This window comes from Aquarana catesbeiana, linkage group LG01 (genome assembly GCF_042186555.1).
Source record: "Aquarana catesbeiana isolate 2022-GZ linkage group LG01, ASM4218655v1, whole genome shotgun sequence".
NCBI classification, from domain to species: domain Eukaryota; kingdom Metazoa; phylum Chordata; class Amphibia; order Anura; family Ranidae; genus Aquarana; species Aquarana catesbeiana.
The window spans coordinates 942,403,675-942,416,493 of record NC_133324.1 but is presented as its reverse complement, the minus strand read 5'-3'; positions in this window follow the sequence as shown (position 1 = coordinate 942,416,493).

Genomic DNA, 12,819 nt, shown 5'->3' with positions numbered 1-12,819 from the left:
ATCTAGTACAAGCTCGGTTACTTTGTCTAGCAGCAAAATGCAGGCTGCTATGGCTCGCATACAACTGGGGGAGCCTTTGATGACAGGGTCTAATGAGGCTGATACATACATCACAGGCCTCTGTTTGTCTCCATGTAGCTGGGTGAGTACACCTGCAGCAAATCCATTGACTTCATGACAGAACAACGAGAAAGTCTTAGTATAGTCAGGAAGTCCAATGGCGGGGGCTTCAGACAAAATTTTAATAAGCTCCTTCATCTGCAATTCATTGTCCCAGGTGAGTTTGAAAGGGTTTCTAGTGGTAGCCTCATATAGAGGATCCATAAGTTCTGATGCATTTGGAATCCAGTCCCTACAATATCCCACTAACCCCAGGAAGGCACGTAGTTGCCGTACATTTCTTGGCTTTTCAAAGTTTTGTAGAGTTTTAACTCGATCTGGGGTTAGGTGATGGATTCCATGTGAAATGCAGTGACCCAGGAAGATCACTTTCTCTTGGCAGTATTGTAGCTTATCTTTGCTAACTTTGTTGTTACTGTTATATAGAAACATGAGAAGGCTTACTGTTTCTCTGCTACAAATGTCCTTTGTATCAGAACAAATAAGCAAATTGTCTACAGTACCTGACCGCGAGATTGTGTTTCCAGCGCGATGCTATCGCGCTGGTTCTCGGCGTCAGGGTACTGTACATGTCGCGCTGGCTCACTCATCGCGAAAGGAAAACTTTGTTTTCCTTCCGTGATGAGTGACAGGCAGTGCTGACAGCTGTCTGGTATGAATCCTGAGGCAGGAACACCGCGCCAAATTTTAAATGAAAGAACCGGCGTGGGTTCCCCCCCCAGGGGCATACCAGGCCCTTAGGTCTGGCATGGATTGTAAGGGGAACCCCCTACGCCGAAAAATTGGCGTGGGGGTCCCCCAAAATGCATACCAGACCCTTATCCGAGCACGCAGCCCGGCCGGCCAGGAAAGGGGGTGGGGACGAGCGAGCGCCCCCCCCCTCCTGAGCCGTACCAGGCCGCATGCCCTCAACATGGGGGATGGGTGCCTTGGGGGAGGGGGGCGCCCTGCGGGGCCCCCCCACCCCAAAGCACCTTGTCCCCATGTTGATGAGGACAAGGGCCTCTTCCCGACAACCCTGCCGTTGGTTGTCGGGGTCTGCGGGCGGGGGGCTTATCGGAATCTGGGAGCCCCCTTTAATAAGGGGGCCCCCAGATCCTGGCCCCTCACCCTGTGTGAATGAGTTTGGGGTACATGGTACCCCTACCCATTCACCTAGGGAAAAGTTTCAATATAAAAAAAACACAGTACACAGGTTTTAGGAGTAATTTATTAGTCAGCTCCGGGGTCTTCTTCCAACTTCGGGGGGTCTCCTTCCGACTTCTCCCAGTGTTCGGCCTCTTCTCCGGGCCCCGCCGCTATCTTCTTCCAGCTCTATTGCCAGCGAGGGGCCCGGTCTGCTGCCGCTGTCTTGTCGCCGCTGTCTCGCCGCTGTCTCGCCGCTTCTTGTCTTCTTCCCCGATGTTGACACGACGCTCTCTCCGGCTCGAATGCTGTGTGCGAGCTGCGGAGCCATTTATATAGGCGGTGACCCCGCCCCCTTACGACGTCATGGTCCCAGCATGCGCAGGGACTCTGGCGTCATAAGGGGGCGTGGCCCCAGAGTCCCTGCGCATGCTGGGACCATGACGTCGTAAGGGGGCGGGGTCACCGCCTATATAAATGGCTCTGCAGCTCGCACACAGCATTCGAGCCGGAGAGAGCGTCGTGTCAACATCGGGGAAGAAGAGACAGCGGCGACAAGACAGCGGCAGAAGACCAGGCCCCTCGCTGGCAATAGAGCTGGAAGAAGATAGCGGCGGGGCCCGGGAGAAGAGGCCGAACACCGGGAGAAGAGGCCAAACACCGGGAGAAGTCGGAAGGAGACCCCCCGAAGTTGGAAGAAGACCCCGGAGCTGACTAATAAATTACTCCTAAAACCTGTGTACTGTTTTTTTTTTATATTGACACTTTTCCCTAGGTGAATGGGTAGGGGTACCATGTACCCCAAACTCATTCACACAGGGTGGGGGGCCGGGATCTGGGGGCCTCCTTATTAAAGGGGGCTCCCGGATTCCGATAAGCCCCCTGCCCGCAGACCCCGACAACCAACGGCCAGGGTTGTCGGGAAGAGGCCCTTGTCCTCATCAACATGGGGACAAGGTGCTTTGGGGTGGGGGGGGCCCGCAGGGCGCCCCCCCTCCCCCAAGGCACCCACCCCCCCATGTTGAGGGCATGCGGCTTGGTACGGCTCAGGGGGGGCGCTCGCTCGTCCCCACCCCCTTTCCTGGCCGGCCGGGCTGCATGCTCGGATAAGGGTCTGGTATGGATTGGGGGGACCCCCACGCCAATTTTTCAGCGTAGGGGGTTCCCCTTACAATCCATGCCAGACCTAAGGGCCTGGTATGCCCCTGGGGGGGGGGAACCCACGCCGGTTTTTTCATTTAAAATTTGGCGCGGTGTTCCCGCCTCAGGATTCATACCAGACAGCTGTCAGCACTGCCTGTCACTCATCGCGGAAGGAAAACAAAGTTTTCCTTTCGCGATGAGTGAACCATCTCGGCGCTGGCTCCCGCGACGGGGCTCGCAGGTGTCAAATCTCGCGGAGAAATGCGGCGAGATTGACACAATCTCGCGGTCACCTACTGTACATCATATTTGCTGGTGGCCCATAATTCAGTGGGAATCACTTTCAATTCTGGTGGAAATGGCAGAGTGGAGTCTTGGATTAAAAATACTCCACAGGCAGAATTTAAAACTTCTCCTGATAGACTACTGACCACTTGGACTCCTGTAGGAGTGTATTCTATGTTTGCTAAAATTTGGTTCAAAATGTCAGCTCCCAAAAGATTGGTAGGAACTGTGTCTGAAACTAACACTTTAGTGACAATTTCTGTTTGCTGTCCTAGCCTGAGTTTAAGTGGCTTGGACTCAACCAAATCAGTAGAGGTCCCGGTTAGGCCAACACCAGAGATAACATTTGTAGATAATAATATTGGAGGTAAGTCCTCTATATTAAAAACACATCGGCTTGCACCAGTATCAATTAAACAGGTTAATTCTGTTTCTCCTCCAGGATAGGGGAGTTCTTGTAAAAATACTTTTATTCTGGCCTCGGGACCATTATCTCCCCTATTTAACATGATTGATACTGGCATGCCATTTACCTATGCCTGATCCACTGCTTTTGGCAGAGAACTGGGATCAGCATGAGGGGCCTCTAAGCTCTTTTCTAGTCTACGGTCAGGAAGATGGCAGAATTTGGCTATGTGTCCTTTCCCATCACAATTGTAGCATATAATTGGTCCCCGATTGCCATGATTTCTGAAATTGCCTTTGCCTCTTCCTCTTCCTTTTCCTCTCTGCTTCCCCATGTACATTACCTTGGGTTTGCTGTCTTTTTGGTTAATCCTGTTTTCTATGGATAACAGGATAGGCAGGACGTCTCGAATAGACATATTGCCTGCCTCAGGCCTTGCTGTGAACAACTTTTCTTTCAACGGGGGTAATAAACCATCAAGAAACCTTTGTTTCACCAGTTGTGTAGATGGACTTGCAGTTTCTCCCGCCTTCTCTTCCTCTATTTTAATGCCTGCTTCCTCAGCCATATCACTTAACCACATGCAATAAGCCCCTGCTGCTTCCTCTTTCCCTTGCTTAGCATTCATAAATTCAGCATGTCTGGTTTGTCCATATATTTGGGGCAATTTTTCCTTCAATTTCTCACAAACCTCCCATCCACTAACCATCTTACCTAGATTTTTGAAGTCTACACCACATTCTTTAAGTATATAGCCAGACATGTTGCTTCCCACTGCTTTAATAAGAAGCTGATGAATGTCAGTAGCAGAAGCCTCATATGCTTCCTGTGCAGCGCTAAGTTTGTTTGCAAACCCAATTGGATTCTTTCTAGGATCTCCCAATCCCTCTAATATGGCTCTCATATCTTGGGGACTAAAAGGTACATGCCATTTATTTTGAGACTTACTGTCAACAACATTACCTTCAAAAACTAATTGGGTTCTGACAGGATAAACTGCAACAGATTTCTCTATGCCAGGGGCAGAAGGGCTGGCATCTCCCTTCCTTCTCTCTTCATCTTGCTGCCACAATTTGGAAATTATGGTTTGCTCTGGAAGTTCAGACTCTATCTCTCTTTCTCTGGCCAAAGCCTTAAGTTCAGAGAGATCTAGGTTTGCATATGTGCCTTTTGATTTATGCCAATCATCTGTTTGTAGGATACGAGCCAAATCCCTCTTTGTAGGTTGATATGGGGCTGTTAAACCCCTGCTCTCCACTATATTGCATAGCTCATCTTTTGTGTGTTCCTTGTAATCTAATTCTTTTGCTTTTGTGCGTGGACCCCTTAAAGCCAAACTGGCAGCCACATAAGGTGGGGGGTCCTCCTCTACAGAGTCTTCTGGCCAAACGTAGTAAATTTGGGCAATACTTTTATTAAATATCTCCATCAAGCCAGTTTGATTTGCTACTTTAGCTTCTGTCTCCCATGTGCAAGCTATTCTCCACGTTCCTTCACTGCACAGTAGTGGGCCATAATCGTGCAGAAAAGTTTGCCATACTTTTAAATCAAAAGTCCCTTCAGATTTTAAAGGTTTAGCTGTTCCCTTTGTCCATTCTACCCATTTATCTAGGGGCTCAGTATAGGAAGAACCGTACCTTCGGTTCATATATTCTCTAGTGCTCATCTTGCGCTGGGCATTTTCTGAAGGCCTCTCTCCCTTCATTCCCTTAATTAATTTAATGCCCATAATGACTGGCCAGTCTTCTCTCTTCTCTACTTGTGCCTATACCCTCTTGCCTCTAAAACAAATAGTACAGCAAATCTGCAGATTTACAAGAGTAGTCTCCACTTATCTACGTGGATAGAAGGGGTTTATGACAATAGACAAAACACTCATTAAGAGACCCTCCTCGTCTCTTCTCTTCTCTGTGAGTTTTATCTGACCCTACCATGGGCCTCTGACCCAGGTCGCCCACAAGGAGTCAACGCAGGGAACTGCAGAGGATTTTCCCTATCCACACACAGTCCAACCCGTGAAGGGGGACACAAACACATTCACACACACACGTTACCCAACCAGAAAGGTCCGAGAGTGGTCTGGTTTCCTTGAGAACCGACAGATAGGATACATAGGAAAAGGCAGAAATATAGCAAGCTTAAGGGCAGCTTACCTAGCCGGCATTTGAGGTCTGCGTTTCCCGATGATCCTGATCGAAGCGCGATTCCTTCTGGAGACTCTGCCAAACTCCTGTTATGGCTCGCCAAGACTGATATGACTGATTTCTGATTGGTACTCTAAAACAAAGTTAATACTGCAGCTGCAGGAACAGATTCACAGGACTCAATCACTGTGTTTAAAATGTCCGTTCAGTGAAAAATGTATTATTACATGTTATTTTATACATAGATAAGAAAGGGGTGGTGTGAGATGTTATTAAAAACTAACAAATAGCAATATGTTATTAAAAGCTAACCAATAGAAATATATTATTAAAAACTAGCGAATAGAACAATTGCAAAAGTAAAACCTTGAAAAGGGAGGGGGGAGTAGAGAGCGTTTAGTAGGAGAAGTGTCTGTGTGTTAGGTGAAGGTTACAGAACACATTTCAACAGTGAGAACAAAATGGATTCTCTTGTGCTTAAATGAACAGTACAATGAATGTCCATGTCAATGGTTATTTTGTTTAACTCTCTATAGTCGATACAAGGCCAAAGGGAGTGGTCCTTCTTCTCCACGAAGAAAATGCCGTCCCCGGCCGGTGACGTGGATGGACGGATGAATCCTCTCTTTAAGTTCTCTTCAATATAAGTCTTGAGAGTCGCCAGCTCCTGCTCTGTTAATGGGAAAATTCGTCCAAACGGAACTTCAGACCCAGGCAAAAGTTCTATCGGGCAATCATAAGGTCTGTGAGGAGGAAGGGTTTCCGCCCCCTTTTTACTGAAGACGTCAAGAAAATCCCGATACGGAGTGGGAATCGCTTGCTGCGATTCGGTGTCCACGTCCAGACACATGAGTTGAGAGGCATCTGTACGGGTACTGGGCAAACAGTGTTGATGACAATAGCGGGAGCCGAACTTAATTTCTCCGGAAGCCCAATCAATACTAGGGTTATGGGCTTGTAGCCACGGCATTCCCAATATAATCGGAAAAAGTGGAGAAGAAATCGCATCAAAATGAAGGAATTCTCGATGGTAAGTATCCATTATGGCCAATAGAGGAATAGTCTCCTGGGTGACGGGACCCGAGCTGAGGGTGGAGCTGTCAGCGAGATGGACCGCAAGTCCCTGTGATTTTGCTTGGAGAGGAATGCGGTGGTTAGCGGCAAAGGCTAGGTCTATAAAGCAGCTACAAGCTCCGGAGTCAATTATGACCGAGACTGTAAGATCCTGTCCTGGAAGCTGTAGAACAATGGGGAGAGCAAGATGATTAGCAGGATTACATATGACAGGAGCACACTTAGTAGAGGCTGAAAGAGACTTACATGTCTTGTTAAGACAAGATCTCACGTAGTGGCCTGACTCCCTACAGTACATGCATAGGTTGTTGACCCGTTGACGCTGTCGCTCTTCAGCACCTGGACTCTCTCTTCCAGCCTAGTGTAGCCTTCCTGAAGGCTCTTTACAGCTTGAGTGAGACCCGCCAGGTGTCTGCATAGCTTCTCCATGGGAGAGGATCCCTGCTCGGGCTCGGACATGACTGTCCGATACTGTCAGACTTACACGTACCTGACTGACGAACCCGGTATAGCAGGGGAGGCCTCCCGTACGTATCTGGTTCCCGGCCCCTGGTAGTGTAAACAGAAGGCACAGGTGCGCAGAGTGATAAGAGAGCCTGGCGGGTGACTTGCGGAGGTAAGGCACAGGATCCTGATGCGTATGGTCTGGAAGTCCTAGAAAGTAAGGGACTAAGCAGCTGGTGCAGAGCAGGAGCAGAAAGGGCAGGTCCGGTCTCAGGCAGAGTTGGCAGCAGACGGTCAGCAAGGTACAGAGGAACAGGCAGCCTCAGAGACTGGGTCACAGGCAGGGTTGGCAGCAGGCGGGCAACGTGGTACAGAGGAGCAGGCAGAGACGTAGTCAAGGGAAGCCGTGGTCAGGTGCAGGCGGGTAACAAGAGAAGTCTAGGACAAGCCGGGGTCACTAGGAGATCAGACAGGCAAACAGGAAATGGACAGGAAACAGGAACTCAGACACTGGGAGCTGCAGACCGGACAGCACTGAGCAGAAGGTTCCAACACATTAAATAGGGTGATTGGCGGCAATCGCCGTGTGCACGCCCGCGCCGACGCGCCCAGGAGCGAACCGGCGCACACCGGAGTGCCCAAAAGCCGATCTTCTTGGAGAGCTTCTCTGACAATTTTGCACAAAGCATGGTATGTAACATTTTGCTCAAAGCCTGGTATATAGCATTTCTCACAAAGCCTGGTATATAGCATTTCTCACAAATCCTGGTATATAGCATTTCTCACAAATCCTGGTATATAGCATTTCTCACAAATCCTGGTATATAGCATTTCTCACAAAGCCTGGTATATAGCACTTCTCACAAAGCCTGGTATATAGCATTTCACACAAAGCCTGGTATTAAGCATTTCGAACAAAGCCTGGTATATAGCATTTCGCACAAAGCCTGGTATATAGCTTTTCACACAAAGCCTGGTATATAGCATGTCTCACAAAGCCTGGTATAAAGCATTTCTCACAAAGCCTGGTATATAGGTGGGGTGGGTAGTGGGGTTCCCCAGGGTTCTGTGCTGGGACCAATCCTATTTAATTTGTTTATAAACGACCTGGAGGATGGGATAAACAGTTCAATCTCTGTATTTGCAGACGATACTAAGCTAAGCAGGGCAATAACTTCTCCGCAGGATGTGGAAACCTTGCAAAAAGACCTGAACAAATTAATGGGGTGGGCGACTACATGGCAAATGAGGTTCAATGTAGAAAAATGTAAAATAATGCATTTGGGTGGCAAAAATATGAATGCAATCAATACACTGGGGGGAGAACCTCTGGGGGAATCTAGGATGGAAAAGGACCTGGGGGTCCTAGTAGATGATAGGCTCAGCAATGGCATGCAATGCCAAGCTGCTGCTAATAAAGCAAACAGAATATTGGCATGCATTAAAAGGGGGATCAACTCCAGAGATAAAACGATAATTCTCCCGCTCTACAAGACTCTGGTCCGGCCGCACCTGGAGTATGCTGTCCAGTTCTGGGCACCAGTCCTCAGGAAGGATGTACTGGAAATGGAGCGAGTACAAAGAAGGGCAACAAAGCTAATAAAGGGTCTGGAGGATCTTAGTTATGAGGAAAGGTTGCGAGCGCTGAACTTATTCTCTCTGGAGAAGAGACGCTTGAGAGGGGATATGATTTCAATTTACAAATACTGTACTGGTGACCCCACAATAGGGATAAAACTTTTTCGCAGAAGAGAGTTTAATAAGACTCGTGGCCACTCATTACAATTAGAAGATAAGAGGTTTAACCTTAAACTACGTAGAGGGTTCTTTACTGTAATAGGGCGTACACACGGTCGGACTTTGTTCGGACATTCGGACAACAAAATCCTAGGATTTTTTCCAACGGATGTTGGCTCAAACTTGTTTTGCCTACACACGGTCGCACAAAGTTGTCGGAATTTCCGATCGCCAACCACGCGGTCACGTACACCACGTACGACGAGACTAGAAAAGGCTGGTTCAGAACCAAGCGCGACACCCTTTGGGCTCCTTTTGCTAATCTCGTGTTAGAAAAAGTTTGGTGAGAGACGATTCGCGCTTTTTCAGACTCGTGGCTTTCAGATCGTTTTCTGCCGTTCAGTTTGTGCTTGTGGGTTTGTATCTGCTCTTCAGTGCGTGCAGCAAGTTCCACGTGACTTTAGGTAGTCATTGTATTCTTGTTCATTCGTTACTGTTTTTCAGGTCGCTCTTCACAGGCCTTGCTGTTCTTCAGTGCGTTCTGTTACTTCGTTCTGAGCAGCCGACCGTTTTCTAGCCATGTTTCGTATGCGTACTCCTCGTAGAGTTCATGCTGTGCGGGGGCTTGGTGTTGGGGTCCTGACCTTGATACAAGTCCAGTCCATGAACAGGGTGGGGAGGAGTTCATGGACCAAGAATTGGTTGCTTCAGCGTGATCAGTTCTCTCACATGCCTTTGCTCCGTGAGATCCGTGAGAATAATCCTGATGATTTCAGGAACTTTCTCAGGATGACGGACCCCGTGTTTCACCGTCTGTTGGCTTCGCTGACCCCCTATATCAGCAGGCAGTATACCTGCATGAGGCAAGCCATCACTCCGGAGCAGAGGTTGGTCGCTACCTTGCGGTATTTGGCCACAGGGAGAAGTCTGCAGGACTTGAAGTTCTCGACAGGCATCTCCCCCCAGGCTCTGGGTATCATTATCCCAGAGACCTGTTCTGCCATCATACAGGCCCTGCAGAAGGAGTATATGAAGGTAAGATTTTTATGCTTCAATATCACATTTTATTGTATTGAATGTTTGATAATATATTGTATTTCTTTCCTCATTCCCTAATTACCATGATTGTAATATGCTGTGAATGTCCCCTTTGTCCTCATGCATGCTGGATTTTTATGTCATTATTATTTTATGTCCTTCATACATATTTGCCCTTCACTAACCTCCCCAGCATGGTGTCTCCTGCCCTATATTCACCTCATGTAGTCACTTAACAATGTATTTTATCAGCTCCATAGTAGTGCTTTACCCCAAACACCCCCTAAAATGTTTGGAAATGTTATTTTTTCTTTAAATTCAGGCAGAGTGCCAGAGGCTTTTTTTTTGTGGTGTCCCCAAATAATTTTTAGCAACCCTCCCTCCCCCAACTGCTAAGTCAGCTGATCCCAATTCTCTATCTATCCTCAATCATCTATCTGCTGACTTTGCCAAACCCATACACACTATACCCACCTCTTTACTGGTCAGATTTATGGATGAATTACCCAAAGCATGTAGTGCAAGGGCCTGCCTGTATACTTTCCAATGGTACTGTTTAAAGTTTTTGTATCCTATTATTATCTTGATAGGTAATAGCAGAATGTCCAAATGTCCTCAAATGTGTACAGTGTGTATTTATATCTTTGTATTCAGACACTTCTTACCTGTCCAGTGGGCTACCAATAGTGTAACTAAGGAAGGGCTGTTCCAAGTAATCCCCATTATTTAGGCATTCATCTCTCAATGAAGTGAAGAGGGTTACCTGTCCACGATTTACACACACCCCCTATAATGTTAGAAATGGCCCATGAGAGGGGGGGGGAGGGGGAATATGATAGGTGTACCTTATACTTTGGTGTTGTTAAATTCCCCTTAATAAATGCTATCTGGAGGTTGCCCCATAATGTTTGTGTCTAATATGCTTGCCATGTTTCAGAGTAAAAATAGTAATGTTTATTGTTTTTTCCTCAACAGTTTCCTTCCACGCCACAGGAATGGCAGACTGTGGCCTCCCACTTTGCCGAGCGGTGGGACTTTCCTAACTGCGGAGGGGCAATTGATGGGAAACACGTCCACATCGTCCCACCACCCAACTCGGGGTCGTACTATTATAATTACAAGGGATTCAATAGTATAGTGATGTTGGCGGTGGTGTCGGCTAATTACGACTTCTTGTATGTGGACGTGGGGAAGAATGGCCGGATGTCCGATGGTGGAGTCATCGCCCAGACGGAGTTTTACAGGCGTCTCCAGAATGGCAGCTTGGACTTGCCAGCTCCAGAGGACAATGTGGAAGGACTCCCATTCGTGTTCGTTGCTGATGAAGCGTTTGCGCTGGGAGACCACCTGATGCGGCCATTCCCAATGAGGACCCTCACCCCGGAACAGAGGGTTTTTAATTACCGGCTGGCCAGAGCCCGAAGAGTGGTGGAGAACACATTTGGAATCCTGGCCAGCCGTTTCCGCCTATTTATGACACCCATCCATATGGCGGAGTATAAACTGAACCATATAATACTTGCGTGCTGTGTTCTCCATAACTTTTTAAGGAAACATTCGGCCAACTATGCTGGCTCAGTTGGGCCTGAGGCCGGAATGATACATCAAACCACACTGACGGCGCTTGAAAGCGGCCGTCCTGGCTTGCCCTCCCTGAGTGCCCGTGATGTCCGGTTACGATACCAGGAGTTCTTTGCGGGTAGGGGGGCCATCAATATGCCAGACAATCTGTGAAGCCTTTTTATAATAAAAAAAAAAAATAAATCTTTGTGGACATTTACTGCTTGTGTTTGTTTTAGCTGACCTGACAGAAATGTTTGGAGTGCAGAAAATGGCGTGATTGTGTAACCTTATACAAAGCACTGTTGGCTGTTATTTACTAAATGCAAAAACACATTTCACTACAAGTGCACTTGCAACTGCACTGAAACTGCACTTGTAGTGCAAAGTGGATTTGCCCTTAGGAAATAACCCCCATTTTCTCATCAAACAACAATTACATCACCCCAAAAGTGTTGTAGCGTTGAGACAATAATCCACACATTCTTGATTAACAATATTTTTAATACCTGCACAATCACATGTGCATTTACCAAAGGTTTTTCACACAAACCAACATGTTTGTTGTATACCAATTTTTGTGGTGGCATTATCCAAAATCAAAATGTCCATTTTATAGAAAACAGGCCTGTGTAAAACCAACAAGAAAGACACAAATCTTGATCTTACAAAGTTCACATTTGGTAGAACTTGAAGGCAATATCAGACATGAGTATTTAGGAACTGTGTTTGATATTGCGTTCAGATGGGGGGAAATCACCCCTGGAAAAGCCAAATTTGGAAGATGCACACAAATTTCCCAATGTCAACATGTGCTACCTGCCATCACGGGGGATCAAGGGATGTGTTTTGGGGGAGCAAGCCCTTCCTCACCGCTACTTTATTATTGAGGATGGGGTTGCACCCCCAAAACGCGTCCATTGATCTCCCGTGATGGCAGATAGCACATGTTGGCACACTGTGTGCATCCTCCAAATTTGGCTTTGGGAAAAATCACAAAAACATTTAGTACATTGTAGCACACAAAAGAAGAAAGTGATTTGGAGGGGTTTTAAACTCGCCCCAAAACATCAATGATGTTTTTATATTTTGGAATAACATCATTGATGTTATGCTTGATGATTTCCAATTGTAAATTACACCCCATGATCTCCCCGATCAGGATCTGGGCACTTTCGGATGTGAAAGGATCTTCATCCACAACCTCACAATCACCTAAAAAGAGAGGAACCCCAAAATAAATTTGGTTTAAAAAAAATGCCGCCATCCATCTCTTATCTGAGCCTGTGGTCGCAGACACTCACCTGTTGTGGTGACTAGTTCCACCACGTCTTCTTCCTCCTGCTCAGCTTGTGTTGGGGGGATTTCCCCTTCTTCCAGAGGGGGGGGCTCTGGTCTCCTCAGATGAGGGGTGTCCTCCGAGTCTTTTCTCCCCTATGTGAAACAAAATGGTATAATTAGCACACAGATATTTAATGTCAGAACTATAAATAGGAAACATTGCTTGGAAGTGGGGTACAATTGTCAATTTTAGCAGAGTTCCAAGTTGTAATTTGTTGAATGCCCTTTGTCAACCTGCAATACTTTACCTGTTTAGTGTGAGCTTCACAGATGTAGCCCCCCTATAGTATACACTGGAGCACCTGTGTGGCCCCCCCTAATAAAAATGGCGTTTTTGTGTCCCACACTAGTGCTCCAGTGTCCAGATGTGAAAACAGCTGCTGAGTGTCCTCTCCTTACACA